Source organism: Salminus brasiliensis, chromosome 16 (assembly GCF_030463535.1).
Source record: "Salminus brasiliensis chromosome 16, fSalBra1.hap2, whole genome shotgun sequence".
NCBI classification, from domain to species: Eukaryota; Metazoa; Chordata; class Actinopteri; order Characiformes; family Bryconidae; genus Salminus; species Salminus brasiliensis.
In genome coordinates this window covers 10,325,771-10,343,307 of record NC_132893.1, presented here as the reverse complement: position 1 = coordinate 10,343,307, position 17,537 = coordinate 10,325,771, and the positions used below count along the sequence as shown (strand labels likewise).

Genomic DNA, 17,537 nt, shown 5'->3' with positions numbered 1-17,537 from the left:
ATGGCGGACACAGAGGGTTGTTGTCTCCACTCCTGCACCAGAGAGGGCCTGGGGCCGTCGTCGTGGCCTGGAAAAGCAGAGGGCTCCTCCACCACCACAGCTGCTTTTCATCTAAATGTACTGGCGTGAGGTTATCAGTTCTTCAACTTCACCTTTTTCCTTAAAATGTTTTGTTTTTTTTTTTTCTTCCTCCAGGAGTCCTGGACATTGCCAACTTTCTCCACTTTTCTCTACCCGATGCAGTGAGGCCCTTAAGGAGCACTGCCACACACTTCTGGACACCACTCGGAAAAAGACAGGACCCTAGATTAGGCAGCTGGATAGTGGGGAAAGTAATAAATCAGTGTCCCTCATAGTGTCTCAGACTAACCCTGCAGTATGGAGATTCTGTCCTTCACATGGTTTATAATTAGAGCTTCAGAAAATTTGCTTTAAAAATCTTATTAGAATTGATATAAATTATTTTACTACACCATCATTTAATACTACTGCTCTTCACGATATTCAGGGATTGTGCTGCTGCTGCCATCCTAAGTGTAGGAAAACTGGTAAATTATCCTTAACCCAGATCCTCAGTACAAGCAGTTCTGCATTGTGTTTGGGCTGTTAAATATACAGTGTGGCAAAAAAGTATTCAGTCAGCCACTGATTGCAAGTTCTCTTACTTAGAAAGATGAGAGAGGTCTGTAATTTTCATTAAAAAAAAAACAGGAAATCACATTGTAGGATTTTTAAAGAATGTATTTGTAAATTATGGTGGAAAATAAGTATTTGGTCACCCACAAACAAGATTTCTGGCTCTCACAGACCTGTAACTTCTTTAAGATGCTCTCTCTGTGAAACTAAATCAAGGGTGTAGGTCTCTTTATTACATTGGTGGGGGTCATAAAATCGGTTCACACAGAGTCTCCTGGAAGCTGAGTGTTTCTGTATTTATGATGAACTTAAATCTCTAACTGTAAAAATACAGGTAATTTCTGAATATGAAGTTATAAAAGCTCATACAAGTGTCCAAAGAAACACAAAGGGTAAGAGAGTAAATGTAAATGACTGCAGAATTTTAAATGGTGAAATAGATTTCAGACTGGGTGCTAACCAGCCAATTAATTCTCAGAGTCCATATTGTCTATTTAAGTTCCAGCAAGATCCCAATATTCCTCTGGGTCCAGAGTTTTCAGAGACAGGATCAGAAACGGACAGAGGCGGCCGCCGTCATCCCAATGAGTGATTCTGAGTCAATTCAGGCGCTCTACTGACTCCGACACTCTGTACCCGAGGTGACTAAGTAAATTAATTAGACCGCTTGCCTTACGAATTTAGAACAAACGGGAGGAGACGAGACGCCGTATTCTTAGACCTTCAGGTTACTTTAACCCGGATCCCTTTTGATATTTTAATTTTCAAATGTGTTTTTCTACCACTGACCTTTTGCAGTGATCCGGACTGAAAGGACGAAGATGTCCAAAGCCTTAAAATAATTTCAGTCTCACAGAATTTTCCAATTGAAAACAAATCTGGATCCCAGTGAAGACAACTAAGATATTGTCTTGGAATATTTTGATTCTCAGTGTTGTTTAAAGCAGAGAATTTTTCAGGGATCCAAATTTAGTTTGTAGCCAAGTGAGAATAATGAGACTGAAACTAATGACTTACCAGTTTTTGTTGATATTCCAAAACATTTCTGGTCTCAGAATGAATGATATTGGGTCAATAAAGGGGGCATCTCTGGTTAAAGTGCTGCAAGCAAAACAGCTGATAGGCCTCATCATGCTCAATGTCCCATGTCCCAGGAAGCAGAAGAAGGGTTATCCACAATGATCAATTCCCTTTTGGAAAATGAAACCATGGTTGCATGTGAATCTTCACTGGTGAATAGCCCTCTGAGAAAAGCCCTGCTGTGAATTCATTCTCAGATCAGGTGGCTAGAAACAGCTATGTCAGGAAATGCAGTAGTGCTTCAGATGGTTTCCACAACATCACAACAGCAGTGTAAGAAAAATGAGGATGTGTACGATGTGGATATTTCAGACTTGACATATCTTCATCATCAAATGATGGAATTGTTTTGCAGCAGTCTGATGATCAGATATTAATATTGTCTGATACTCACAAGTACTCACTAAAGGAAGGATCGTTTTTGTCTAAAAAAAGAATCAGTTCAGGAGTGTGTCTTATTCTCTCCTGTATCAGCTCTGTCTTCATCTGAGACTGTTGTTGTGATGCTTGTGCTCTCTGCTCCCTGTGTTATTGTACAGTACTGTCTCACTGATCGTCGTTTGCGTTGCTCTGTGTTTACTCTGGAGGTACTTGGTGACCGCGGAGGAGTGAGATCTCCAGGCGCTCTGCAAGGAGGTCATCAAGCTTTACTGCTATTGTTGTAGAGGCAGTCCAGACTCCACCAACGGAAGACGAGTCTGGAGACTCCTCTAACGCTGGCCATCTTAAATCCAGCCCTACCAACGTAGCGGACACAGAGGGTTATCATCTCCACTCCCGCAAGTTCAAGATTCCTTCAAGATCTGTTTCATCAAGTTTTGTATGGCTGAAACAGTTAGTGCTGCCATCTGGTGACCAGTTTGTGTCTTGTTTCTCCTCTCTCTCTCTCCCTCTCTCTCTCCCTCTCCCTCTCTCTCTCTCTCTCTCTCTCTCTCTCTCTCTCTCTCTCTCTCTCTCTCTCTCTCTCTCTCTCTCTCTCTCTCTCTCTCTCTGCCGGTGACGTTGATCCAGCTGGTAATTGTGTTATTAGCTGGTAATTGTGTTATTTTCCTATAAATATGGTGATGGTCAGTAGTCTAGCTCTGGTCACATCAGTGTCGGGGTGAGGGTCATTTATTTGTTTATTATTATTATTTGTCTTTTCTGCTGTGTTATGAGGGAGGAGGTAAGACCGCTGTGTTTAGTGTTTTTCTTTTTCTAGGTTATTTAGTAAGATGGGATGTGCGGTTCTGTTTATTTTGGTCTTCTCTCACGCTGAAGTTTTATGATGTTGACCGTTGTTTGTTTGTGTTGAAAATAATAAAAGATTTCACTTGAGGATCAGATCTGTTGTGCTGGTTCCTTTATTTCTCTCCCCAAAGCTCTAGACCTCAACTTCACTATATTATAAACGGTGTGATGAACGGGGTCAGAAGTTCACTTTTAATGTTGTAAAAAAATCAGCCCAGGTTTCAGAAAGCAGTTGTAGCTAATCTACGGCTGTCAGTGGGCTTTAAGTTATATGTTGAGGTGATAAACTAAAGCAGTAATTAATGCTGTTTAACGTAGAAGGAGTTTTCTAATGAACCTAAATGAGCATCTCTTACCAGCCTCAATGATCCACAGCCTCCTACCCTGCTACCTTTGGTGCAGTTCTGTGACTCTTAATTGTAGAAGTAACACGGTCGGTCCTTTCTTAAATAAAAGGTTCAGGGGGAAAAAGATACAAGTGAAACTTTCAGAAACTGGGTGTGAAGAGCCGACAATTATCATTCACAAGCCCTGAAACATGCCAGCAGTCACTGTCCATCAGTTTGCTGGTCAGGTTAAAATGTGCAGTGCTGTGAGTCCAGAAGCAGGATCGGGATCTTCATTTTAGACCAAGTCCATTTACACTGACGTTCCCACAGCTCTGAATGTCTGCTTTTGGAGAAGTTCATCAGTTTAACCTGGAAAGCACAATCCTGCTCACGTCTTTCCCACTGTGGTACAGAACAGAAACACACACGGATATCATGGCTGATGCTCTCTGATGAGGAACCAAGACTGAAAGGGGGAACCCATCCTCCTCCAGTCGACACTGGATCATAATAAAAATCAAAACAGGAATAAAAACAATAACTAAACAAAAAGGTCAATTTTGCATCAAGACAAACAAGATGAGAATGTGAGTGAGAGAGATAAAGTCCATGCAGGTAAACGGTCAGAAGCAGAGTCATGCAGGGAGGTGAGGATGAGTCAATGTGAGGCTCCAGAGTAGGACAGCGGGCAGGAGGGCAGTGGAGAGCCAGGTCAGGTCAGGCGGTACCAGGATGGAGCAGTTGGCCCCGGGCTTCTCAGTACATGTGAAAGAGACAGAAAACAGAAAGGAGGGAAAACACAGAGGGTTAGGAGGAGCACAGGAAAAGGTTACAGGAGAGGTCAGATCAGACTGATGTCCGGCCTGTAAAGGAAGTAGATTAGTGTGCTAGTGAGCTCTCGAGCAGCTGCATTCTGAACTAGTTGGAGCTTTTTTTTTAATGGTTTACATGAACTTCCAACCAGAAGAGCTTTACAGTCATCCAATCTAGAAGTTATGAATGCTGCACCAGCTTCTCTGCGTGATGTAAGGAGAGTACGTTACCCAGTTTAGCAATATTACGTAGGTGGAAGAAGGCAGTTTTAACCATGTAACAGATGTGTGCATCAAACGAGAGAACAGAGTCAGAAACAGCTCCTAGGCTTTTTACAGTGCTACTGGGTAAGACTGAGAATCCGTCTAAATCTACAGCAATATTTGCATGTTTGGATCAATAAGTAAGACCTCTCTCTGTTTTTCAGACAGGCTGTTATTTTATTAAGGTGGATAAGTAGAGCTGGGTGGCAATGAAAGTCAAGTCAATGCCATGTTTACAGTTTATGTTGCCCAGCTGCAGCAAATAAAGAGTAAATACGAGTTCTTTGTTTTAGAGGACGCAGACGGTCATCATACCAAGACACTGACCTTTTCCTAATTAATGCAACATGGTCAAGATCAGAGCGGAGCACAGACAGCAGATCATCTGTGTCATGCTCAGGATCTAGAGGAGGAGATGGGCAGGAGATGGTTAAATCTGGAGGGTTATTGATAAAGACAGTAGCTGTAGAGGTTGCTATGGTACGCTTGCTCATAAAGCGAGGCTGCAGGGGGATCTCCTGGTTTAAGACTACATGGTTAGGTAGTGGTCAGAGATGGAGTCAGGCTGAGAGATGCTGACTATGCTGACTGTCTCAATACCCAGGGTCAGAACTAGGTGTGTATGGTTGCATCTCGGAGTTGGACTTCTAAGATTGATTAAACCAGTTCTGAGGGGTCCTGAGTCTCCAAGTGAATATTGAAATCTCCAACATTTAAAGTCTTATCAGTGGAGAAAGCTCCCTCTGATAAGAAGTCAGCAAATTCACTCAGTGAATGTGTATAAAGTCCAGGAGGACGACAGACTGTAATAAACAGAAGAGAGAGCTGCTTTTTAGAAGCCGGGGAAGAGTCTGCCACTTTCAGACTCAGCACTAGAAACGATTTCACTTCAGAACCTGAGTTTTGGGTTTATGTCCAGAACTGGATCAGAGACCGAGGCTACTCCACTGCTGTGACCAGACCTGCGAGGAGAACTGCAGGAGTTCAAGCCTGGGGGAGTCGATTCATTCAAAGCAATGATTCATTAGGTTTAACCCCCGTTTCACAAAGACACAGTGAACTGAGGAGGTTTTCAGTAATAATCTCAGGGACAGGGACTGCTTTAGCTTCTAGAGATCCTACATTTAAAAGCCCAAACTTAATGCGGGAAACACGAAGCGCTAATGTTGATTTAATCAGGTTGTTACGAGTCGAGCTTCTAAAGAAGAACCGAATCCAAACAGCGGTTCAGAGTCTCGCTCAAAATACCGGAGATCACGTGATCGCCCGAAGTGACGCTTCGCACGTCACTGAACGTAATGACGTCCAAGGCGCGTCACTTTCCCGGGAGCAAAGAGCTGAATATGAACTGAAATATGAACTGAAATGAAATAGAAATGTAGAAACTGTGTGAATCTGCTGGACTTTCATTTAAAAACACAACAAAACATGCAGCAGTTTCTCTCTGAAGGTCAGGTGTTGTTTCCAAACCGACTAAAGAGAATAAAAGTGCTTGATAAAGCTCCTCCGTATTGGAGGGTTTTTAACTGGAGACGATGTGAAATGAGCTCTAATAAAACACTGAAGTGTTTCTGTTTATTTCTGTGTTCAGCAGATGTTCAGTCTACATGCAGATTAAACAGGGGGGTTTTTCACATCATCAAATATTATCAAACGTGACTATTTTTATTTACGAGGAGAACAAAGCAGTTACACACTCAGATCAAATACATGCAGTTAAATGGAGATAAAATGACATTCAGTGAAGAGAAGAAACGCAGGCAGACATCACTGTATGGAGCTCCCGTCTCAGTCTGGACGAAGCTGATGAACACAAGTGAATCAGGCGATGGAGGTGTAGTGTTTTATTACAACAGCAGGTGGCGCAGTAGAGCTGAGGAGCTGAGAAGCACTTTGACCTTAACTGTGTTAAAAAGCCTCGGGCTGCTTCCAGAAACCCCCAAATTTACTGCTTTTTCCTACTGATCCTCCTCCTCTCCTCCGGGACCCGGAAACTGGGTTTGTGGCTCCATCATGCCGCCTGTCCAAAAACCGGAGGAGACAAAAGAAGACATGAGAGGATCCCACCCAGGAAGAGTGTTAAAGATGGAAGCAGCACACAAGTCCTAAACGCTCAGATTCACTAATATTACTGATCTGATCCAATGAGCAGTAAAGCAGTCCTAGAAATGTAGAGTTTAGAGAGACGAACCCGCTCCCCTGCTTCTCTACACCTGGCTTATTTACTGGAACTGAGCTGAAATGATCTTTATTCAGTGAACAACCGCAAGCACTGTCTGTTCAGTTCAGCTTTATTAATCACCCTATTTCTAACAAGCTGTTCTCATTATATATATTTTTACTTGGGGACAGATGAGGACACTGAACCCCTCATAAGGCAGCTAATAGGGACAACACTGTACCATCACATGTATGTCTTTTAGGAGCTAAGACGTCCCCCTACAGGGATGGACACTGAGCAGGGTGAGGCCACAGCAGCCACATGGCGCTGGTTTGGGGCAGTGCATGCCATCCTGGGAGGCAAACCTTCAGTGGCCTCAACCAGTAAAGGCTCAGACACAGAGGGGGCCTACAAAGGGGAAGATGACGCGCCCTCCTGTGCCAAGTCCGACCCTGTGAGCCAGTCAGTCCCCTCCACCAGCAGGAGTGCCTCCTGTCCCCCCTCAGGAAGTCCAGCAGCTAAAAGGAGAAGGCGTACTGACTCTGCAGAGGTGCTGGAGTTTCTGAGAGAGGAAGCTGCCAGAGCTCAACGAGAGGAGGCTCAACATGAACACTTCTGTCCTTGTTTAAAAAAGATTGAAAGAATGTGAGGAGTTATTTGATGAATATTTTATTTGTGTACATAAAATATTTTTAGTTAATCCTTCAAATGAAATCTGATCTGTGTCTGTCTTTTCCTCTTTTGGGTCCATTACTGTCAAATGAAGTGAACTCCCACACTGTGGCCTCATTCTCAGTAGATTAGATATTTAAAGTTAAATAAGCTTGAATAATTATCACACAACTCTTAAATGAAGGAGTCTGGAATAAGCAGCACTTTTCCTAGCGCTGACCTCCCACCAAACTAAGTAATCAGGGGAGAAGGGCCTTGGTAAGAGAGGTGACCAAGAACCCAAACGGTCACTCTGGTTCAAAAAGATCCAGTTTACAGAAACGTCCAGAAGCGCAACCATCACTGCAGCTCTCCACCAATCTGGGCTTTATGGCAGAGTGGTCAGATACAGGAGAGCCCCTAAAGGACCCTCAGACTATAAGAAACAAGGTTCTCTGGTCTGATGCAACCAGGATTGAACTTTTTGGCCTCAGTTCTAAGAGTCATGTCTGGTGGAAACCAGTTCCTGCTCCTCACCTGCCCAACACCATTCTTTCAGTGAAGCTTCAGGCTGTGGGGGTATTTTTCAGGGTCTGAGACAGGGAGACTGGGTCATGGTTGAGGGAAAGCTGAATGGAGTACAGATATATTCTTAAAGGAAACCTGGTCCAGAGCACTCAGGACCTCAGACGGGGCAAAGGATCACCTTCCAACGAGACAGTGACTCAACACAACACAGGAGTGGCTTAGAGACGACCCTGTGAATGCTCCAGAGTGGACAACTAGAGCCCTGCTTTACACCTTATTAAAATCTTTGAAGAGCCCTGAGAATAGCTGTCCACCGACGCCCTCATCCAACCTTACGGAGAGGATCTGCAGAGAAGAAAGGCCGAAAATCCCCAAATCCAGGTGAGCAAACCTTGCGGCATCATACCCAAGAAGACTGGAGGCTGTAATCACTGCCAAAGGTGCTTCACCTAAGTACTAAGTAAAGGGTCTGAATACTTATGTCACTGCAACATTTTAGTTTTTCTTTTTTTAAATAAATTTGCAGAAATTTATTAGAAAACTCTGTTTTCACTTTGTCATTGCGGGATAAACATGGTGCCAGTGTCTAAAGCTGTATATTTTCCTTCATAATGCCACTTTTATTAAAGATTTATGTTTCCTGATTAAGATTATATTAATAAAATGCCAGAGAAAGAAAAACTATTCCCAGCAACACTCAGTATAGAAGCAATTTTCCTTTATATCTGTTATTATTTACAGTTATTAATTAGAGTTACTTTTAATAATCTTTTAAATAGTTGTAAACACTGTTTTCTTAAACTAGTTTATCATTTTCAGTTTAGAGAGTCAGAAATATTTGTATTCAGGTTTAGGAGGGACTTTTATTTTGACAGGATTTCGTTCGCTACTCTGTCCAAGTGTTGCTAGCTTCACACTGCTAGCTCGTTGCTCGGGTCTGCAGCGGGACCGGGGAACTGACGCGCCTTGAAACGTGATTGCGTAACGAAGCGTCACTTCCGGCGTTCACGTGATCTCCGGTATGTTTGCGCGCGTGTTTGGACGCGGTTCTGCTTTAGAAGCTCGAGCTGTGATTCTTCACAGAGCGTCGAGCGACCGGCCCTCCGACCGGCGTTCAGGTTAGTGAGCTGGACAGTGGGCAGGTGAGTGATTTACATGATTTACTGGATTTAATCATCATTTATTCTGTCATTTCTCTGCTTGTTTTAAACAGTAATAAATCAGTGTCCCTCATAGTGTCTCAGACTAACCCTGCAGTATGGAGACTGTCTGTCCTCCACATGGTTTATAACTGGAGCTTCAGAAAATCTGCCTTAAAAATCTTATTAGAATTGATATAAATTCTTTTGCTACACCATCATTCAATACTACTGCTCTTAATGATATTCAGGGATTGTGCTGCTGCTGCCTCCATCCTAAGAGTAGGAAAACTGGTAAATGATCATGGACCCAGATTATCAGTGTTATCCTCCTGATTTCAGTGTAAAGCCATTTTCATCTAGAGAACGTTTCTGCTCCATCTACAGTTTTTAATCTTAGACCCTCCTTCCCCTCACTGCATGCTCAGCTTCTGGGAGAGGGGTCAGAGTAAATGTGTCATATTCAATGAGGGAAGTCCTCTCCTCTTTCATAGCCTCAACCCAGAATGTTGATTTAGCTGAATCTCTCTAAAGCTCTGTGGTTCATTACAGACCCTGTAGCAGTACAGGTCTTGAGCAAGACCTTTACGTACTTTTGCCCACCGCTCCAGGCACGTGTGTTCACAGCACAGCTGGGTTACAGAGGGAAGCCAAATTCCATCAGTCAAAAAATGTCAAATGGTGAATCTGGTGTTCTTGTCTTGTACGTTTTGTTACTTTGAAACAATGCGCAGAGAAGCAAATCCCACTATCACAGTTTTGGAGGTTCCACCGAGATCCCAATATTCCTCTGGGTCCAGAGTTTTCAGAGACAGGATCAGAAACTGACAGAGGCGGCCGCCGTCATCCCAATGAGTGATTCTGAGTCAATTCAGGCGCTCTACTGACTCTGAGACTCTGTACCTGAGGTGACCTTAAGTAAATTAATTAGACCGCTTGTCTTAGGAATTACGGGTCGCCATATTCTTAGACCTTGAGGTTACTTTAACCCGGATCCCTTTTGATATTTTAAGTTTCATATTTGTTTTAGACCATTGACTTTTTGACGTGATCCGGACTCAAAGGACGAAGATGTCCAAAGCAGCAAAGAAACACTTAAATTTCAGTTCCCCTATCCGTCAGTAGGGACACAATTCTAACAGTGGATGTTTCAGGCTTACCACTCACAGAACATTTCTGCAGGAAGTTCAGGTAAATCTCTTCATAAGCTCCAGCTTGTTCAGAATGCTGCTGCCAGGGTACGAACTTGAGCTAGGAAATCTGATCATATTAGTCCAATTCTTTCATCCTTACACTGGTTACCTGTTAAATTCAGTACAGATCATAAAATACTTCTAAACCCCACATTATCTGGAGGAACTTCTTACACCTTACAGCCCTCCACGTACACTTCGCTCGCAAGATGCTGGCCTATTATCAGTCCCACGTATTAGAAAAAACAGTGCAGGAGGAAGAGCGTTCTTTTACAAAGCCCCCAACTTTGGAACAAGCTCCCTGTTAATATCCGGGAATCAGACACACTCTCAGTCTTTAAATCTAGATGAAAAACTTCTCTCTTTAACACCAGCTTTCAGAGAACTCTCCAGTTCTGTGTTCTGTCCTGCTCTGATTACATTTCACCACTGTTCTGTCCTGCTCTGATTACAGGCTTTTTATCACTATTATTGTGGTTGTGTCTGTAACTATTTCTGCTACAGGTCTCTCACTAAACGTAAAGCTTCTTCTAATCATCATCTTTTTCTCTCTCTCTCCTCATGTCCTGAGCTCCCTGTCTGGAGCTGCTTGTCTGGAGTTTCCCTCCCCACCCCCACTGGATCTATAGGAGCAGCTAGGTCAGTATGTACTAGTTCAAGTACTGCTTTTGCTCGAGCATCAGGTTCTGTTTCTACTCTGAGCAGATTTGACTTCACAGTTCAGTTTATCAATCTTACCCTTGATTTTCATGCTCTCTACTGCATAATGATGCGTGAAACATCATAATTACAGTGAACAAGGATTTCATGCTGTTTGAATATTGTAACACACTGCAACCATCACCACTGTGATCATTGACCACATTCAGGTAATAAAGTCTATTGTACTCTTTAATGGGTAACTTGGTACCACTTTTGTGGCTTTGTCTTCATCTGAGCCAGTTGTTGTAATCCTTGTGCTCTCTGCTCCCTGTTATCGCGTTTCTGTCTGTTTCTGTCCGCCTGCTCAGGTACGAGCTCTCCAGGAGGTCGTCAAGCTTGTACGGTCGATCCAGCTGCTGTTTTAGAGGCAGTCAAACTTCGCTGACGAGGCTGGAGGCTGCCCGTGACTCCTCTAACGTGACCATCTTAATTCCAACACTACCGGCGCCACAGACACAGAGGGTCGTCATCTCCACTCCCGCATCTGAGAGAGCCTGGAACTGTCTGTGTGGCTGGAAAAAGCAGAGGGCTCTTCCACCACAGCAAGTTCTCACCTCTGCTAACTGGTTCAAGGACCTCAGCTCTTCACCTGCTCCGGCACAGAGGAAGACTCCTTAGGGCGGTGTTCTCACTGTTGAAGATTCTTCTGTAAAACCCTCAAAGTATTGACCCTAAAGAGTAACACCACGTTCTCCTTTTTACCAGGTGCTCGCTTCCTGGATGTCGCCAGGTGGCTTTGGCACCATCGTTCTACACTGTTCTCCTCCTGATGCAGCGTGGTCCTGAAGAAGCACTGCCGTACGCTTCTGGACACTTTTCGGGAAAAGCCAGACATCAGGATCATCATCTTCAGCCCCCTGACCACTTATAGACCAGTAAGGGAGCCGTTTCCTCAGCTCTTCTCGCTCCACTGCTGGCTGTGGGACAGGTCCGTCTGCTCTGTCTTTGTGGACAGCTGGGAGAGCTTTTGGCTGCGTCTGGTCCTCTACCTCAGAGATGATACTTCACCTGTGCCGCCTGGGGTCCATCGTTCTCTCCAGGAGCATCAAGAAGGTGCCAGGCCAGGACTGACTGGCCCTTCCCAGTCGCACTGTCAGGTTAGTGAACTGCATAGTTGGCAGGTGAGTGATTTACATGATTTACTTGATTCTACCCATTTATTCTATCACTTTTCTGCTTGTATTAAAAAGTAATATCAGTGTCACTCATAGTATTTCAGACAAATTCTGCAGTGCTGAGACGGTCATGGTTTGTAATTGTAACGTTGGAAAATCTGCTTTATAAATCTTATTAGAATTTATATAAATTCTTCCATCTTTCCGAGTACAAGCAGTTCTGCATTGAGTTTGGGCTGTTAAATATACAGTGGGGCAAAAAAGTATTTAGTCAGCCACTGATTGTGCAAGTTCTCTTACTTAGAAAGATATGAGAGGTCTGTAATTTATCATAGGTTCATTTCAACTATGAGAGACAAAACAAAAAATAAAAAAAATCCAGGAAATCACATTGTAGGATTTATGAAGAATTTATTTGTAAATTATGGTAAGTTTTTCTGGACTAGTCAAGGTTTCTGGCTCTCACTGACCTGAAGCTCTTCTGTCCTCCACTTGTTACCTGTATTAATGGCACCTGTTTGACCTCGTTATCCGTATAGTACACCTGTGACTCCAAACCTCCAACCGAGTTGATTATTTAAGCGCAGATCAATCCCACTACCGCAGTTTTGGAGGTTCCACCAAGATCTCAATATTCCTCTGGGTCCAGAGTTTTCAGAGACAGGATCAGAAACCGACAGAGGCGGCCGCCGTCATCCCAATGAGTGATTCTGAGTCAATTCAGGCGCTCTACTGACTCTGAGACTCTGTACCCGAGGTGACTGTAAGTAAATGAATTAGACCGCTTGCCTTATACGTTTAGAAGAGACGGGACGCCGTGTTCTTCATTTCAGTCTCACAGTTGACTTGGCAACTTCGAATTTTAATAAATTTGGATCCCTGAAAAATTCTCTGGTTTAAACAACCCTGAGAATCTAAATATTCAGGACATTTAATTCCGCACTGGCCACACAGACACCAGACTGTACTGTGGGTAGCAAGTGTTCTTTTTCCTCCATGTATACCACCCAGGTAAATCTCTTCATAAGCTCCAGCTTGTTCAGAATGCTGCTGCCAGGGTACGAACTAGAGCTAGGAAATCTGATCATATTAGTCCAGTTCTTTTATCCTTACACTAATTAGCTGTTAAATTCAGTACAGATCATAAAATACTTCTAAAATATTAATCTCTCAATGGTCTGACCCCACATTATCTGGAGGAACTTCTTACACCTTACAACCCTCCACGTACACTCCGCTCACAAGATGCTGGCCTATTATCAGTCCCACGTATTCAATCAGCAGCGTGGTCTTGCAGCAGTGTGCAGGGTGAACGAGCCGGTGTGACCGAGCTCTGTAGCTCCTCTGGAAGACTGAACTTTAGAAACTGCTCAAGCGGTGTGACTGTGGGTGCCTTTAATTTAGAGTCTGAGACACAAAGTAAGCTGCTGTTCATTTAGTTTGGGAATGGCTTAGTTCTGTTGCTATGCTAGCTATCTCCTTAGCAATGTAGCTTAAGTATTTACCTATGCATTACTGAATCTTCATGGTTTATTTCTTCACGTTTCACGCTTCTGAGCTGTTTAAGGTTAGTATGGATGATGTAATTCTGTGGATTTGTGCTAAATTTGTGTTCTTAGTCAACGTCCTGGTGTTTATTGAACTGCTGCTCAGATGCTGTTGCTGTTCCTCTTTTCGTCCTTGTGGGGGCGCTAAAACCCCATAGTTTAACCAGTGGAAACGGTCAGAGGCATGTTAAAGCTGGTGTCTTGCTAGAAGCTTTGAGTGGTAATTATCAGCTTTGAGTCTTTATTCATCAGTCTGTTCTCAATTCTTCCTCACTTATTCATCCTTCACCCATAACGCTGTCATATTTCTAATGCCCAGAACTCCATGCTTGTTGTGATGCTTGTGCTCTCTGCTCCCTGTTACTGTACAGTACTCTCTCACTGACCTTTGCGTTTCTGTCTGCGTCGTCGTCGTCTCTTCTCCCGCACCTGAGAGGACCTGGAAGTGTCAGCGTGGCTGGGAAAAGCAGAGGACTCTTCCACCAAAGCCAGTTTTGGCCTCTGCTAACTGGTTCGAGAACTTCAGCTGTTCACCTGCTCTGTCACCGAGGACAGCTCCTCAGGGCGGTGTTCTCACTGTTGGAGATTCTTCTGTAAAACACTGAAAAGTATCTACCCTAAAGAGTAATGCCACAGTCTCCTGTTTTCCAGGTGCCAGTGTCCTGGACGTCACCAGGTGGCTCTGGCACCATTGTTCTCCGTCTGATGCAGCGTGGCCCTGAAGAAGCACTGCCGTACGCTTCTGGACACTGTTCAGAAAAAGCCAGACATCAGGGTCATAGTCTTTGGCTCCCTGCCCACTTACAGACGAGTGAGAGAGAGCCATTTCCTCAGCTCCTTTCGCTCCACTACTGGCTGCGGGACAGGTCCGTCTGCGCTGAGTTCGTAGAGAACTGGCAGAGCTTTTAACTGTGTCCGGTCCTCCAACACAGAGATACGCTTCACCTGAGCCGCATGGGGTCCGTTGTTCTCTCCAGAAACATCAAGAAGGTGCCGGGCCAGGACTGACTGACCCTTCCCAGTCACACTGTCAGGTTGGAGAACTGCATAGTTGGCAGGTGAGTGATTTACTTGATTCCACACATTTATTCTGTCACTTTTCTGCTTGTATTAAAAAGTAATAGATCAGTGTCGCTCATAGTATTTCAGATGAATCCTGCAATATTGAGACTGTCATGGTTTGTAATTATAACATCGGAAAATCTGCTTTCTGAATTTTAAATAGTGAAATAGATTTCAGACTGGGAGCTAACCAGCCAATTAATCCTCAGTCCATATTGTCTATTTAAGTCAAGACAGGTTGCCAAGTAGTATTAAATTTACCACTGCACCCAATTTTAAGTAGGAGGGTTTTTCCTCTTTCCCTTTAAGTAATCTAAGCAGTCTTAGCCAGCCCCTTTTGAACAAGATTTCAGTGTAACTGACTGTACAGCAAGGTTTTTCAGACGCAGTCCTGAAGTCTTCCTCCGGCGTTACGTTTACTGCAGGATTAAAGTGTTTCTCTACATTCCTAAGACTGACTGATCGAGTTGATTCTTTAAGCACGGAGAAGTAAATCCCACTACCACAGTTTTGGAGGTTCCACAGAGATCCCAATATTCCTCTGGGTCCAGAGTTTTCAGAGACAGGATCAAAAACCGACAGAGGCGGCCGCCGTCATCCCAATGAGTGATTCTGAGTCCATTCAGGCGCTCTACTGACTCCGAGACTCTGTACCCGAGGTGACTGTGTAAATTAATTAGGCCTTACGAATTTAGAATAAACAGGAGGAGACGGACGCTGTATTCTTAGACCTTCGGGTTACTTTAACCCGAATCCCTTTTGATATTTTAATTTTAACATTCGTTTTAGGCCACTGACTTTTTGCAGCTATCCGGACTCAAAGGATGAAGATGTCCAAAGCATTGCCTTAAGATCATTTCAGTCTCACAGTGGTCTGAACTGGGAATTTCTCAGGATCCAGATTTGTTTTAAATTCTAAGATTCTAGAAAGATTCTAAGATATTGTCTTGAAATAGTTTTATTTTCAGGGATCCAAATTTATTACAAATGAAGTTTTTAGGACATTTAATTATTCATTACTGTTCAACCTAGGGAATTTTGTAAAGGGATCTCCACTTATTTTTTAGAAAATTGAAAGATTCTGAAGCAAGGTTTTGGAAATAAATGTTTTTCAGGGCTATTCAAATTAGACATTTTGAGGGTTCTTAGACAAGGGGGTTTATAATACCCAAAGAGTTTAGACTATACACGTGACATTAATACATAGTTACAGTTTTGATTAGTAGCGCTTTATTAAGTATAAAGGTATCCGCTATAGATAGAGATATATTTATCCCCCCCCAGCAAGCAAAACAGCTGATGGGCCTTACCATGCTCAATGTCCTGTGTCTACCTGTGACCATGTTGATTGCCTAAAATAATTTACATATAAACGCAGTAATTCTATCCTATTCTATCTGCTTTTAAAACTGATTTGACACGAACAGTTGAGGGCCTACTTTATAGTCTTTAATATCAGCTGTCGTCTTTATCTGAGACAGTTGTTGTGATGCTTGTGCTCTCTGCTCCCTGTGTTACTGTACGGTACTCTGTCTCGCTGACCGTTGTTTGCGTTTGTCTGTGTTTACTCTGGAGTAACTTGGTGACCGCGGAGGAGCGAGATCTCCAGATGCTCTGCAAGGAGATCATCAAGCTTGACTGCTGCTGCTGTAGAGGCAGTCCAAACTCCAACGGAAGACGAGGCTGGAGTCTGTTCGTGACTCCTCCAACGATGGTCATCTTAAATCCAGCACTACCGGCATGGCGGACACAGAGGGTTGTTGTCTCCACTCCTGCACCAGAGAGGGCCTGGGGCCGTCGTCGTGGCCTGGAAAAGCAGAGGGCTCCTCCACCACCACAGCTGCTTTTCATCTAAATGTACTGGCGTGAGGTTATCAGTTCTTCAACTTCACCTTTTTCCTTAAAATGTTTTGTTTTTTTTTTTTCTTCCTCCAGGAGTCCTGGACATTGCCAACTTTCTCCACTTTTCTCTACCCGATGCAGTGAGGCCCTTAAGGAGCACTGCCACACACTTCTGGACACCACTCGGAAAAAGACAGGACCCTAGATTAGGCAGCTGGATAGTGGGGAAAGTAATAAATCAGTGTCCCTCATAGTGTCTCAGACTAACCCTGCAGTATGGAGATTCTGTCCTTCACATGGTTTATAATTAGAGCTTCAGAAAATTTGCTTTAAAAATCTTATTAGAATTGATATAAATTATTTTACTACACCATCATTTAATACTACTGCTCTTCACGATATTCAGGGATTGTGCTGCTGCTGCCATCCTAAGTGTAGGAAAACTGGTAAATTATCCTTAACCCAGATCCTCAGTACAAGCAGTTCTGCATTGTGTTTGGGCTGTTAAATATACAGTGTGGCAAAAAAGTATTCAGTCAGCCACTGATTGCAAGTTCTCTTACTTAGAAAGATGAGAGAGGTCTGTAATTTTCATTAAAAAAAAAACAGGAAATCACATTGTAGGATTTTTAAAGAATGTATTTGTAAATTATGGTGGAAAATAAGTATTTGGTCACCCACAAACAAGATTTCTGGCTCTCACAGACCTGTAACTTCTTTAAGATGCTCTCTCTGTGAAACTAAATCAAGGGTGTAGGTCTCTTTATTACATTGGTGGGGGTCATAAAATCGGTTCACACAGAGTCTCCTGGAAGCTGAGTGTTTCTGTATTTATGATGAACTTAAATCTCTAACTGTAAAAATACAGGTAATTTCTGAATATGAAGTTATAAAAGCTCATACAAGTGTCCAAAGAAACACAAAGGGTAAGAGAGTAAATGTAAATGACTGCAGAATTTTAAATGGTGAAATAGATTTCAGACTGGGTGCTAACCAGCCAATTAATTCTCAGAGTCCATATTGTCTATTTAAGTTCCAGCAAGATCCCAATATTCCTCTGGGTCCAGAGTTTTCAGAGACAGGATCAGAAACGGACAGAGGCGGCCGCCGTCATCCCAATGAGTGATTCTGAGTCAATTCAGGCGCTCTACTGACTCCGACACTCTGTACCCGAGGTGACTAAGTAAATTAATTAGACCGCTTGCCTTACGAATTTAGAACAAACGGGAGGAGACGAGACGCCGTA

The 17,537-nt window shown here is 43.3% G+C and overlaps 1 long non-coding RNA gene across 1 annotated transcript; it reads left to right on the top strand.

Moving 5' to 3' along the window:
• Positions 1 to 8,682: 8,682 nt before the first annotated feature.
• On the top strand, positions 8,683 to 10,887 carry LOC140537008 (uncharacterized). Its single transcript, XR_011977636.1, has 3 exons — positions 8,683 to 8,833; positions 10,595 to 10,662; positions 10,817 to 10,887. It is a non-coding gene; the product is annotated as an uncharacterized lncRNA (long non-coding RNA).
• Positions 10,888 to 17,537: the final 6,650 nt, after the last annotated feature.